The sequence below is a fragment of the Marmota flaviventris genome, chromosome 7 (assembly GCF_047511675.1).
Source record: "Marmota flaviventris isolate mMarFla1 chromosome 7, mMarFla1.hap1, whole genome shotgun sequence".
Taxonomy (NCBI): domain Eukaryota; kingdom Metazoa; phylum Chordata; class Mammalia; order Rodentia; family Sciuridae; genus Marmota; species Marmota flaviventris.
The window spans coordinates 126,178,140-126,190,890 of NC_092504.1; positions in this window are offsets into that span (position 1 = coordinate 126,178,140).

The following is a 12,751-nucleotide window of genomic DNA, read 5'->3' on the forward strand; positions in this document are numbered from 1 at the left end:
CCTCACTCAACACAGTTCCTTCAGCCAAGTCCCTTAACCTTCATGGTCTTTCGTTTTTTCCTGAGATATAAAATGGGGAATAAACGCTGTGACCTCTGATGGCCCATTTGGCTCTTTTCACTCTCTGATTTGCTAGTGATCCACAAGATGAAGGGCACTTTCTTTTGCCAAATCTTGCTAATTGGGTTGCAGAAAATTAGTGCAGAGTTTCCAAGTCAGTTACAAGTATTTAATATTTAACTCTTGCCCAGACAATCCTGCAAGCTTTTAGGGGTTCAGAAGCTGAAGCATCTTTTGATCCATCAAAGAGATCTTGGATTGTGGTGAGGACTGGGCAGATTCACTATTTAGTCAGATATTTTATTATTATAGAAGGCCTGGCTAGAATTCTCAGAGACAAGATATGGATTTGAGGGTAAGTTTTCTGAATTTTCAGATGCAGCTTTTTGAAAGATTGTTTACTGACCTGGTTACCTTGGGAAAGTACAAAAAAAAAAAATCACCACTGGAATTAAAAGGAGAGGAATAAAGAGCATATGTATTGCTATATAATGGGAAATATATGGAGAGTCAGGAGGATGATTTTGAAGAATCTTGAATAAAACAAATGTTGTTAACTAAAACAAATTTAAGCAAAATGATTATAATATGATCTAATTTTGGAAAAAGCATACAATATTAATAGCATTTATGTTTATGGTTAAAACATAGGCAATTTCTGTATTCATATTCATGTTTATCTGTAGATTCTTAATATTATTTAAGGAGCATGTATTACTTTAATAAACTGGAAAACGAATTGACATGGGAATCGGGCATCCTTTTGGACTGTCTTTTATGTCCTCAGGGATACATTTTGTCGAAGTTGCATTACTCTTGCATGCTGTTAACCTTCTCTATTTAAATCAACAATGGATAGTAAGAGTGTTCTTTAAAGTATTGTTTGAAGATCCCAAATTCCTAGTTAACAAGTTTTTTAAACAGCATTTTAGTGCTTCTGTTTTCACTATCCAGTTTGACTACTTGAACATTTTGGTGAGGTCATGAAATTTTAATTCTCCTGAGTCAGCATGGCATATCAGGGTAGAAAAACTGGGACTCTGGGGACTTTCTTTTGCTGTCTAAGACTTCTAGGTTTCTCAGTTTGGGACATACGTTCTGGTCAGAAGTACTCCATTTTTACTCTTTCACAACTGTTTCTTGATAATATAAACTGATTCTGAAAGATGAATGCCTTAGTTATTTTTTCCTGAAACATACATTCCAATGATTTGAACTGCAAACCATTTGTGTATCTGTATTATATCTGCTATCTCATGTTCTTTGCACAGGTGAACTAAAGCACTATATGGAAATTGAACATAATTGCAGTAAAGGAACTTTCTGAGAACTGGACGGTGAACAAATAATTGCCAGCATAGGAGCTTGTCCTTTGGGTCAGAGTGGAGGCTTTATGATAGACTTATAGTCTGTTTTTCTTTTTCTTTCTATTTTTTTTTTGCCCCTATTTCTCTTTGGCTATAAGAGCTACTGGTTAAGAGTTTTATCTCTAGATCCATCTCTCAGTTAGTAGTAACTCAGTGACTGTGATTGAGTTATCAGTTCTATCCTCTGTGCCTCAGATAACTTCTCTTTTCAATGGAGTTCATAGCTTTACCAAATCCTGGGATTTGAGGAGTGTGGTATACAAGTTCTTTTTATAAGTAGCCAGACAGTGTTTTGCACAAAGTGAGAACATAGCATGCATTAGCTCTTTTAAGTATGATACTGGTGCAGAGTAACTATATTGAATCTTCACCTCATTGTGTCCTGAATTAATATAGACATTGTTTCCTTGGTATATTCTTATTCTAATACTACATATCTATTTTTTGAAGATATAAATATAGATAAACTTACATAAATCCTTTCCCTACATACCTATATTTAGGTCTTTCAAACTCAAACTATAGATTTATATAAATAGTGTAAATAACTAAAAAAAGTACAGTTCTTGTAATACAACCATAAAACAATAAAAAAAAACATGTTTTTGTTTTCTAGTGTTCATGTAAAATAGACTTAGTTGGGGAAGCTTTTTCTCCATTGTTAATGGACACTTCAACAGCTTCATTCCTCTTGGGTAATAGGAAGTCCTAAGGTTACCAGGACATAAGGATTCACAGGACATATTTACAAATGTGTTCTGATGATTATAACAACAATAAAGCCTCTGGTCATGCTGCCAAAACAGTTAGGCCATCTCTCACTCTGGACTGCAGAAGGTCAGATCTCAGTCATCTATGTTCCTATTTTGGTTTTGGGGCCCATTTTTTATCCAAACAAAATTTCTACCCAAATTTCTTTCCATACAAATCCCCCTCTCCTATTATAATAGCCATACAGCAAGCTCTTGATGTCTGTTCTGAAGCTTCCTCCTGGGTGGACCCTCCCACACTTTGATATCTATTATCTTAGCATCCTTGGTTTCTCAATTCAGACAATAGCTTGTCTAGTCTAATATATCAGTCAACACTCAATCTTCATTCAGACCTCTCCTCTGGCCTGGGCAGTTTTTGTTGGCCACCTGTATGCAGGGAATCAAGTATGGTCAGCCCCATCTTCACATTGGCCACCTCCTCCCTCCTTGCCTCTCTGGAGCTGTTGCTCCCAACCCTGACGGAATCAAAACAGGATGGTAGGGCAGGAATATGAGAGCATCAAGTTCTTTCTTGAGTGAGTACATCAGAATTTGTAGTATCCTTTCTTGTCCTAGAAGGGATTCTGGAAAGTTTTTTCTCTCATGGATGCTCCTGTGGGTTCCTGGTAAGCTGTCCTCTGACAGTGACTCCCATGACCTGGGAAAAGCATTCCATCCAATCCAACCTGCTCAGCCTGTGGTGGACCTCCCTCCCCGTCCTGCATTGGCCTCTATCCATTCTTTTTTCCCCTGTACTTTTCCCTGGAGAAGAACTCAAAGGCCATCTCAGCTCACCAGTTCTCCCATGGATCCCCACTTTTGATTCACAGGACATATTTACAAATGTGTTCTGATGATTATAACAACAATAAAGCCTCTGGTCATGCTGCCAAAACAGTTAGGCCATCTCTCACTCTGGACTGCAGAAGGTCAGATCTCAGTCATCTATGTTCCTATTTTGGTTTTGGGGCCCATTTTTTATCCAAACAAAATTTCTACCCAAATTTCTTTCCATACAAATCCCCCTCTCCTATTATAATAGCCATACAGCAAGCTCTTGATGTCTGTTCTGAAGCTTCCTCCTGGGTGGACCCTCCCACACTTTGATATCTATTATCTTAGCATCCTTGGTTTCTCAATTGAGATGCCGGATTTAAAATTCATTTCATAAACTTTAAAAGTATTCCAGAAATGTTCCAGTGATTGTATATAGCATATAGTCTATGGATACTCCAAGTTAAAAATAACTGAAACTGCGTAAAATTTTATGCAATTTAAACTTTGAGTAATAGTTGAAGATTTAAGGAGAAAAATATATCATGCAATGAAAGAGAGCAAACATTACTGAGAATCATTAGGAGAACTTTTCCTTAAATGCTGACTTGTACAATTGAATTCTAAGATTAAAAACAAAAGAACACTCATTTTACAATGAAGTAAAATGACCTTTTAGCTACACAGTTCCTGTGTTCACTAATGGATTTAGCTGCATCAGAAAGAGAAATTCCCCTTCATTTTCTGCGTATCATCCACACATATAATAGATTATAATGCTAATAGGGAATTAATCGTGTGACAGTGGAAATAAGTTTGCATAAAATTCACTTGCTTGAAAAGAGAAGCAATCATATTTACCAAATTTTCAGTTAGCTAAAAAGTAGCATAGTAGCAGCAGAGTTAAACCATGGTTAGAACAAAGTGCACTACTAAGCAAAAGTGGAAATAGCATTTCATTAGTGATTGCAATTGAGAGTTTGAAAATGTGACACTAGTAATATGATATATTCTCTTGGGGTTACCACATTTATGAAATAATATTTTTCCATTGGTTTAGTAAACAAAGTGCACTTTAAATTTTGCACAAATGTTAATACTTTGAGAAATGGGCTTCTAATTCTCATTAACGTAATATTTAGACCCCAGAATTGTGATTTCCAGAGGACTTTTTCACCCATATAGTGAGAAAAATACTATGTTGAGCTAGTACATATGCATTTTTTCTTTCTCTGAACATCTGCTATCTTTTCTTATTTTACAATCAAACCAATTGATGCTCATTTTGAGCAAAGAAAATTTATAATGTCTTCACTCTATAAAAACTGATTCATTCAGTGAATTTTCATTGATATATGTAGTATCTTATTTAATCTTACTGAGTCATATGTATCTATAACAATCTAATTATTATTGATTTGGCAAAATGGCTTTATTGATTTTTAGTATTCCCAAATTCAGAGGGAAATGAGCTTCATATGAATTTGGGTATTGAAGGAAAACAAGTATCAAAGAACTGTAGCTCTGGAAGCCAAAATTATTTTGTAGCCCAAGAAGGGAAAAGTACTTCATAGCATTTTATGCTTTAATATTCAACTCCAGTGTCCTGAATTCAGTTTCAGATACCACCTAAGATATTGCTTCATGTTTCCTAATTAAGCAAAAGAAATAAAGATTATGTAAAGATTAGCGGAAATTAAAATTTTGTAACAGACTTGAATCAAAGTTTTTTCTTAGTTTTCATACTTGAAAAATTAGATCATCTGCTCACTTTCTGGTAAAGATTGTCATTATCCTACTATGGGGATGAACGTTTCTGAATATTTTATCAGGGTCTAATCACAAGATAGAAATCATACATGCACTTGAACAGAGAAAGTTTAACATAAGAATTATCAACAATAAGAGAAAAATGGAGTAAGAAATAAAAAAGGACTCTAATATAAGAATAATAAATATAAGAAAGAAACAGAACTTCTGGGGATGAGGTAGAATATCCAAGGCAGGTTTCTCCTCTCACTAAAATCTAGGCCTGAGATACAGACGTTGTGGGAGGGATAGTTGTCATAGATGTCAGTTGTTCTGGTACCTTCTGGGCAGAGCTGGCTGGAAATGTGCTCCTGGAGCTTGCAGGAAATAAATCCATACTCCTAGAGTTCTTGGGAATATTGTTCACAGAGAGGTGTGCACAAAACCACCTGGGAAAGGGTGCTGAGGAGGCTACTGGGTGAGAGAGGGTTCTGTCATTTAGATCCCTGGAGCTGGACACTAGAGAGGTAGCCGATAATTCAGTTCCTAAATACTTAAGAAACTTCCTGATATTTAGGAGCTGGGTATTGAGGAGGTCACTTAGACTGCAGAAGCTAGATGCTAGGGATACTGTGCTTCAGGAATTGGGTGGCAGGATAGCCATAACTGTTGTAGGAGCTGAGTGAGAAGCCAACATTCATGCTGCAGGAGCTAGTGAAGGAGCATTTAGGAACCACAACCACCACCACCAACAAAATCTCTTTTATCTGGCAATGCTTCTGTGGTACCTTCTACTAACAAAGCTTAATATTCTTGTTCCAAAAAAGAAAAATATATATTTGAAGAGCTCAGCTGCATTTTTATAAAGCAGACATTAAAGGGTGGATTTGGAGCTGTGAAGTGATAAATAAATAACTTGTTCAAATATTTAAAGAGAATAAAAGCATACCTGTGGGCTGTATCCCTGAGTTAGACTAGCCCTGCAAGTCACTAGAGGTATATGTCCAAGGGCCAACTTACTGTTCTAGCCCTAGTCTTTTGTGGGCTCCTGTCTACAAATCTTTATTCAATTCAAAGTATGTTGGAAGACTTAGCTGGAGGTGTTAGCCAGGAAGAACCCCTGTAGACGTTTGGGACTACCTAACATCTTCCTTTTCTATCACCAACTACTTGAGTATGAGTCTGACAGATACAGGAAGTCATCTCTGGCCTCAGCTTCCTTACTTGTAAAAGCAATACCAATATAACCTACCTCCTTTAAAGAAAAAAAAAAAACTTTTCTGAAGAATACATGAGCTAACTAGTTAAAGCTAAATATTTTTCAACATATTTTGGACTTACTGAATGCTATTTAAATATCTATAGTAATATCAATATCAGTATTGGTTCTTAGTAGTAGTAGCTATTTATTTCATTGCCTTTGGCTGGAAGAGGCACTGGCTGTAGTAATCTCTACCAAGGGTTCCATGGGATGTGGACTCTTAGCATCACACACAATGAATATTGTGTTTTGCTATCCAAACTAATGGTAAATCATCCTTACTTTAAATGAGATATAGAGAAGAATAGGAAAATAATAATGGAATAATATTGGCTTTGTGGCCAGAAGTTCAAATCTAGACATTGACAATTAACTGTGTGATTTATCTTTTTTTAAAAAATATTTATTTTTTAGTTGTACACTGTACCTTTATTTTATTTAATTATTTTCATATGGTGCTGAGGATCGAACCCAGGGCCTCACACGTGCAAGGCAAGCATTCTACCACTGAGCCACAACTTCAGCCCCCTGTGTGATTTATCTTTGTAAAATTACTTAACATCAGTTTTCTCTTCCCTTAAGTGAAATTATGAGTATATTTGTGTAATATACTTTGTCATGTACACACATACACAGTGTGAAGTGATTTGAAGTTAGGAAGGATAGCAAAGAATTCAATGTTGAAATAGAAATATGATAAAATTATTAACAATTCTCTTAATGATACTAAGTTTTATAGGCTGCTTGGCATACATGCCATGTTATAAGTTATTTAATAAAAAGGAAAATTTCTGATTATATTCTGGAAGTTAGAACCTAAAAGAGTTTTTATCTAGATTTATCTGTAATTCTGTTTTAAGCTGATAAATGGGTATAAATCCAAGGGATTCATTAAAACTGAAGAGCAGGTCGTGATAAATTATTTAGTTAACTAGGAATTTAAAAAAATTCTCAGTTTGATAAAGGACATCTGAAAGTGAAAAACCCTGCAACTAATCTCACACTTGATGGTGAGAATCTTGAAGCTTTTCTGTAATATTGGAAAGAAGGGGAAGAAATTCCTTCTCACTACTGGTTTTCAATATTTTATTAAAAGTACTATGTAATGCAATAAAACAAGAAAATAAGTAAAACTATTTTTGTTTGCATGCAGATGACATTTCTATGTAGAAAATCCGAAAGAATCAATAAAAACATCCTGGCACATAATAAGTGATTATACAAGTGTGTAGGTTATAAGTTTAATATACAAATATAAATTGCTTTTATATATTCTAGAAATGAGCAAGTGGAATTACATGTAAATACACATCATCATTTATATTAGCATCCAAAAATTAAATCCTTAGGTATAAACCTAACAAAATTTGTTCAAGATCTATGTATAAGAAAATGGCAAAATTCTAATGAACTAAATGAAAGGAAAACTAATTAGATGGAGAAATATTCCATGTTCATGAATTGGAAGACTAAAAAATGTCAAGACATCTGCTGTCCAATTGCCCTACACATTCCATGCAATTACAACTAAAATCCCAGAAAGGTATCTTGTGGATATCAAAAATTAAAAACTGATTTTAAAGTTTATATGAAGAAACAGAAGATCCCTAATAGCCATCTCCATATTGAAGGTGGAGAGAAAAGTCACTGTCATTCACAGAAATTAACTTAAAATGAATTTTAGACCTAAATGTAAATTTAAAACTATAAAACTCCTAGAAGATGACATAGGAGAAAACCTATAACCTGGGTGTAGTGAAAATATTTTAGCTAAAACACCAAAGTTACAATCAATGAAAAAAATAATTAATAAGCTGAATATTGTGAAAATTAAAAATTTAGGCTCTGAGAAAGTTAATGTCATGGGAATGAGAACAAAGGCACAGAGCAGGAAAAAATATTTGCCTGTCCTCCAATTGATAAGAATATTCTCTTATTAGAGAATGGAGTGCTATCCAAAATACACAAAGAACACTTGAAACTCAACAGTTAAGAAGATGATCAACTTGATTTTAAAAATTGGCAGGATACCTGAACTTTATCAGAGAACATATACAGATGATAAGCATATGGAAAGATTTTCAGCATCATTTGTCTTGGGAAAAGGGCCAACTAGAACAGCAAGGAGACATTACTCTAGACATCTTTGAATGGCCTGAATCCAAAACATTAATATTATCAAATGCTGGTGAGAATATCAACAAGAGTTTTCATTAATTACTGGTGGAAATGTGAAATCGTACAGCCACTGGGGAAGACAGTGGCTTAAAATTAAAAATACTCTTATTACTGGATCCAACAAAAGCACTCCTTGCTGTTTAGTCATATGGATTGGAAGTTTACATTCACACAAATACCTGAAAACCATGTTTATAACAGTTGTATTAATAATTAGCAAAACTTAGGAGCACCTAGGATATTCTTCAATAGGTGAATTCATACATTGTGTGATACCTCCAGATGATGCAATATTATTCAGCACTGAAAAGAATGAGCTATTAAGTCATTAAAAGACACAGAGGAAACTTAAATGCCTCTTATTACACGAAAGAAGCCAATCTCAAAAGACCATCTACTATCTGTCTCTAACCGTATAACCCTGGAAGAGGCAGGACAGAGACATTGAAAAGATCAGTGGTTAGAGTGAGAAAGAAATGAATGGGCAGAGCAGAGATGATTTTTAATGCTTTGAAACTATTTTATATGATATGACAATGGAAGATGCATGTGATTCTATATATGTCACATTTCATAGAATGCACAGCAAAAAGAGTGAACTCTGATTAATTGACATCAGGGTAGGTTCATTGGTCCTAACAAATGCACCATTCTGGTGCAGATGTCAATGATTGGTGACAGAGTTTTGGGGACGGGGAGGTGGGATATATAAGAACTCTGTATGTTCTGTTCAGTTTTGCTCTGAACTTAAAATTGCATTAAAAATAAAGCTTATTAAATAGAAAAAAAAAACATAAAGGCAAAGCTGGGCTTGCTTTCAAGTGGAGGGTCTAAATTTCACAGGTCACTGAATCTAGGGGTGCAAAAGCTTAACTTTGTATTTCTATTCTCAATTCATTTCAGGCCCCTCTGCTGCCTATGATAGTAAACTTTACCATTGTCAGTTTCACATAAACTGTTTAAGTTTGGGCTTAATCAGTTTAGGATAATCCCCTTCTTCATTGTAGACAGCACTAAGTTGCGGAGGGCATATGTCATGTTTTGGAGTGGGGAGTAGGGAATGTGGGACCCCTTCCTCATTTAACTTCTTACACTGACCACATACTGTTATATAGTCCTATCATAACATTGATTCTGACCTCTCTTGATCATTTTTCTGCTGGTATGGAGCACATAGCTCAGGTCACTTCTTGCTGTAGTATCTGTTGTCATGGTCCCAGACCCTTTTTATGTTCACTTGTGTTCTCGTTATGTCTCTTTCTCCCTCTCCATCTAGCTAATATCTCAAATTCTTGGGACACAGAAATATTTCACTGTTCTTCTTCACCATTCTCTTTTGGGGAAGGGGCCTGAGGATACCTTGACAACTTTTTTCCTGATACCCCTAGGAATCTTCTCCATGACAATGTCTATGTCTATGCCAGTGTAGTATAGGTATCACCCATGCACCTGTTATCTCTCCCAATGTCCAGGTAAGACACTGGCACAGACCTCCTTTATTTTCAATTTCCCAAAGTGTCTGGAACTGGGACTGGGGAAGCTCAATGTTTTTTTTTCCCCCAAACCCTGTCTGACTTATTTTTTCCACTCATCACTTTTTTATCCTCAGGTCAGTAATAATTTTTAAAAGATAAATTCAAGTATTTTATGGCTTTTCCTTTGGTTCTTCCTTAAAGCAAGGGAGTCTCCAAGACAACCTATTAAATATAATCCCTGCATCTCTTTCCTTCTTGATTTTCTCCTTGATCCCCAGCTCTAGTTTTACAGCACCCCTCAAACTCCACACTCAAAGTATAGTTTGGAAGATGCAGAACTGAGTGAATCTAGTAGCTCATGCTTTGGAGAGTACACATTTATTAATATAACGTAATTCTGCATCAATGCCAGCAGCTGCATCTGATATTGACTCATTAGAATTTTTGAGAATGAACACTTAACATATATTTTCCATATAAATTACTTCCCTATTCTGTACATACTAAAGAATATTAGAATCAAACTGTGGAACAGAATTTTAATTGTTAAGTTACCCACAATGATATCTTTAAAAGCCTTTTTAAATTGTGACTCAGTCATTTAGTGCACATAATATCTCCTTGGCAGAAACTAAATTGCATCCAGAGCACCAGAGTAAGGGAGTTGAGAAAGTTAGATTTTTTCTTTCTATATTCAGCAATTCTGCCAAGGAGTAAACCATAAGAAGAAGGTGGAAGTGGCTGTTGTATAATAAGTAGAACAAAGGTCTTATTTTCACATTTATTGCTTTTTTCCTGGAATTATTTATGTCATTAAAAATTTAGTAATTATTTTTTTCTCTACATACTATATTAGTATTTCTCAAAGTCATCTAAAACTTACTAATTCATTTTTTCATAATTTATAGCCCACTTTTTTCTATCAGATGGCTCTTCCTCCAAGGAACCTTTTAATCAAATAATACCTATAACAAAAGAACAAATTATAGAACAGACTCCAAAGTGAATTTCAACATCAGGACTGAGGAATGAATTTGAGATTTTATGCAGTTTGGCCGTTCTTCTCACCAGGTTCTCATAGTCAGCCTGGGTGAACCAGGGGAGAGACTGTGGGATTCAGTGGTTTATATTAAATAATGAAGGTTTTGTTCTCACAATAGTGAGATTCAGTGTGAGAAAGAATAAATTAGGGAAAAGAGAAGGGAGTGAAAACAAAGCGTATCATTCGCCAAGACTGATCAAATGTTTTGATTAACCACCTGGACAGTTTATCAGTCGATGCGGTTGAACTCAAGTCCTGTGACTTCCACTGCCTTGATCCAGTGTCAGAATTGACCTTGTGTTGATGGTTTAGTTGACTTCATACAAATAGACCTTTAAAGGAAGAATCATTTTGCTTGGTAAAACATGTTCTGTTTCAGTAGGGCACATTTTTTGTTAGGTTGTGATGTAGATATGCAAAATAAATTCATCTGGCTGTGTCATGATATCCTCAGATGCTCAGGTATCTGGGTGACAAATAGAGTAGATATCTAGCAGTTGGTGTGAGCAGCCTGAAGCAGGTCTTGTGTTTTCAACCTGGAGATCATCCAGACTTTCTGATTTGAAAAAAGGAGGAACATTTCTGGTTCACATTTGCTTTCCGGGGAACCATGATTAACAAAGTTTTACTCAGTGTGAAATGTGTAGCTTATAGTGTATTTTTTACATATAAAAAAAGAGACCCAAACAGGGCAGATCATTTTTATGTTTTACTTTTCTTTTCTTGCTCCCTCTTATTTTTTTTTGCATTGTGTTATAAAAATATTTGTTTTATTTTTAACCTTTATTGAGGTATAGTTGATCAATTTCTTTTTGATTCTCTCTTCTACTTCTTTGACAAGAGATGTAAAACTTATAATTGTAGATGTCTTTCTGCAGTATTGAAATTGAAGAAAGTCATAGCTTAATGGGGAAATTGTTTGGTTGAAAGAATTCTGGGAAACTATTTTAATATTCCTCAACCTTTATACCCTGGACTTCAATGTGGGCAGGTGAATAGATACCATTCATCTTGGAAATATTAGAATGTCAAAGTAGCTTGTTTATCAGGTTGCAACTTGTATGATTCTCAGTGTTCAAAATAAGAGAACCCTTCCAATTCTTTCTTTCTTAAACAGGCATATCCAAAGTGTCCTTTTAGCACATCAGAAAGAATTATGATGCCCAGTGTTGTAAGCATTTAGATAAAATAAATACAATTTTTCTTAAGAGAGTATGGCTTAAGTACTTTAGGACTATGGATTTCTATTATTATATAACTGTATATATATTTTTTTCCACATACATACAAATCCTGATGATTTACTAGATCAGTTGGAATGTTAACATTATTATGGATTTCTGCCTGTCACAGAGTTTACAATAAATTATTTTTAACTAATTCCCATTTTTAACACACTTCAGATTGTTGGCTGCCCTTCTTGCCATGTGGATTTAACCAATTTAACAGTGGGTGTTGAATATGTTCAGTACTGAAAAAGTAGTGCTCCCAAAGAAGGAGCATGGGAAGCCACTTACATAAGGGTGAAGTGGATGATTAGCAATCAAAACCAAGCTGTGCTGTTTGGCTCCTATCTTAAAAAGGTCATGCATGAGGACCATGCTCGTTTTCCAAAATCTTCAGGTTTAGGTGAGAGTTTTTGCTGTTGATATTACTGTTTAAGGAACAAAAAGTTATCCTATATTTTTTTAAAGTTAAAGGATTACATTTTCTTGAAGTAAGAGTCTTTACATCCTAAACTCTAGTCTACTTTGGTTTTCCATGTATTCCCTCTGAAATCAAGATTTGAAGGATTCTAAGCAAATTTTAGAGTAACTATTACCTATTCCAATTTGGAACAATTATACAAATTTGGAATAACTGTTAAATTCTGGGGTTCCTGGTATGAGGTTTTTTGGGGTTTTTTTTTTTGGTGTTATTTCTAATTTCTCTCTCCCTCTTTGTGATTTCAGAGGACTGTTTTTTTTTCTTCTCTTTTGTTCATTTAGGCAACATTTTAAGACATAGGTCCTCAAGCTGTGTAAGGTGTGCAATTTGACTTCCCCTTAAGCACTCTGCCCAAGACTTCTTTGTCCCACTGTCCCTCACCATGA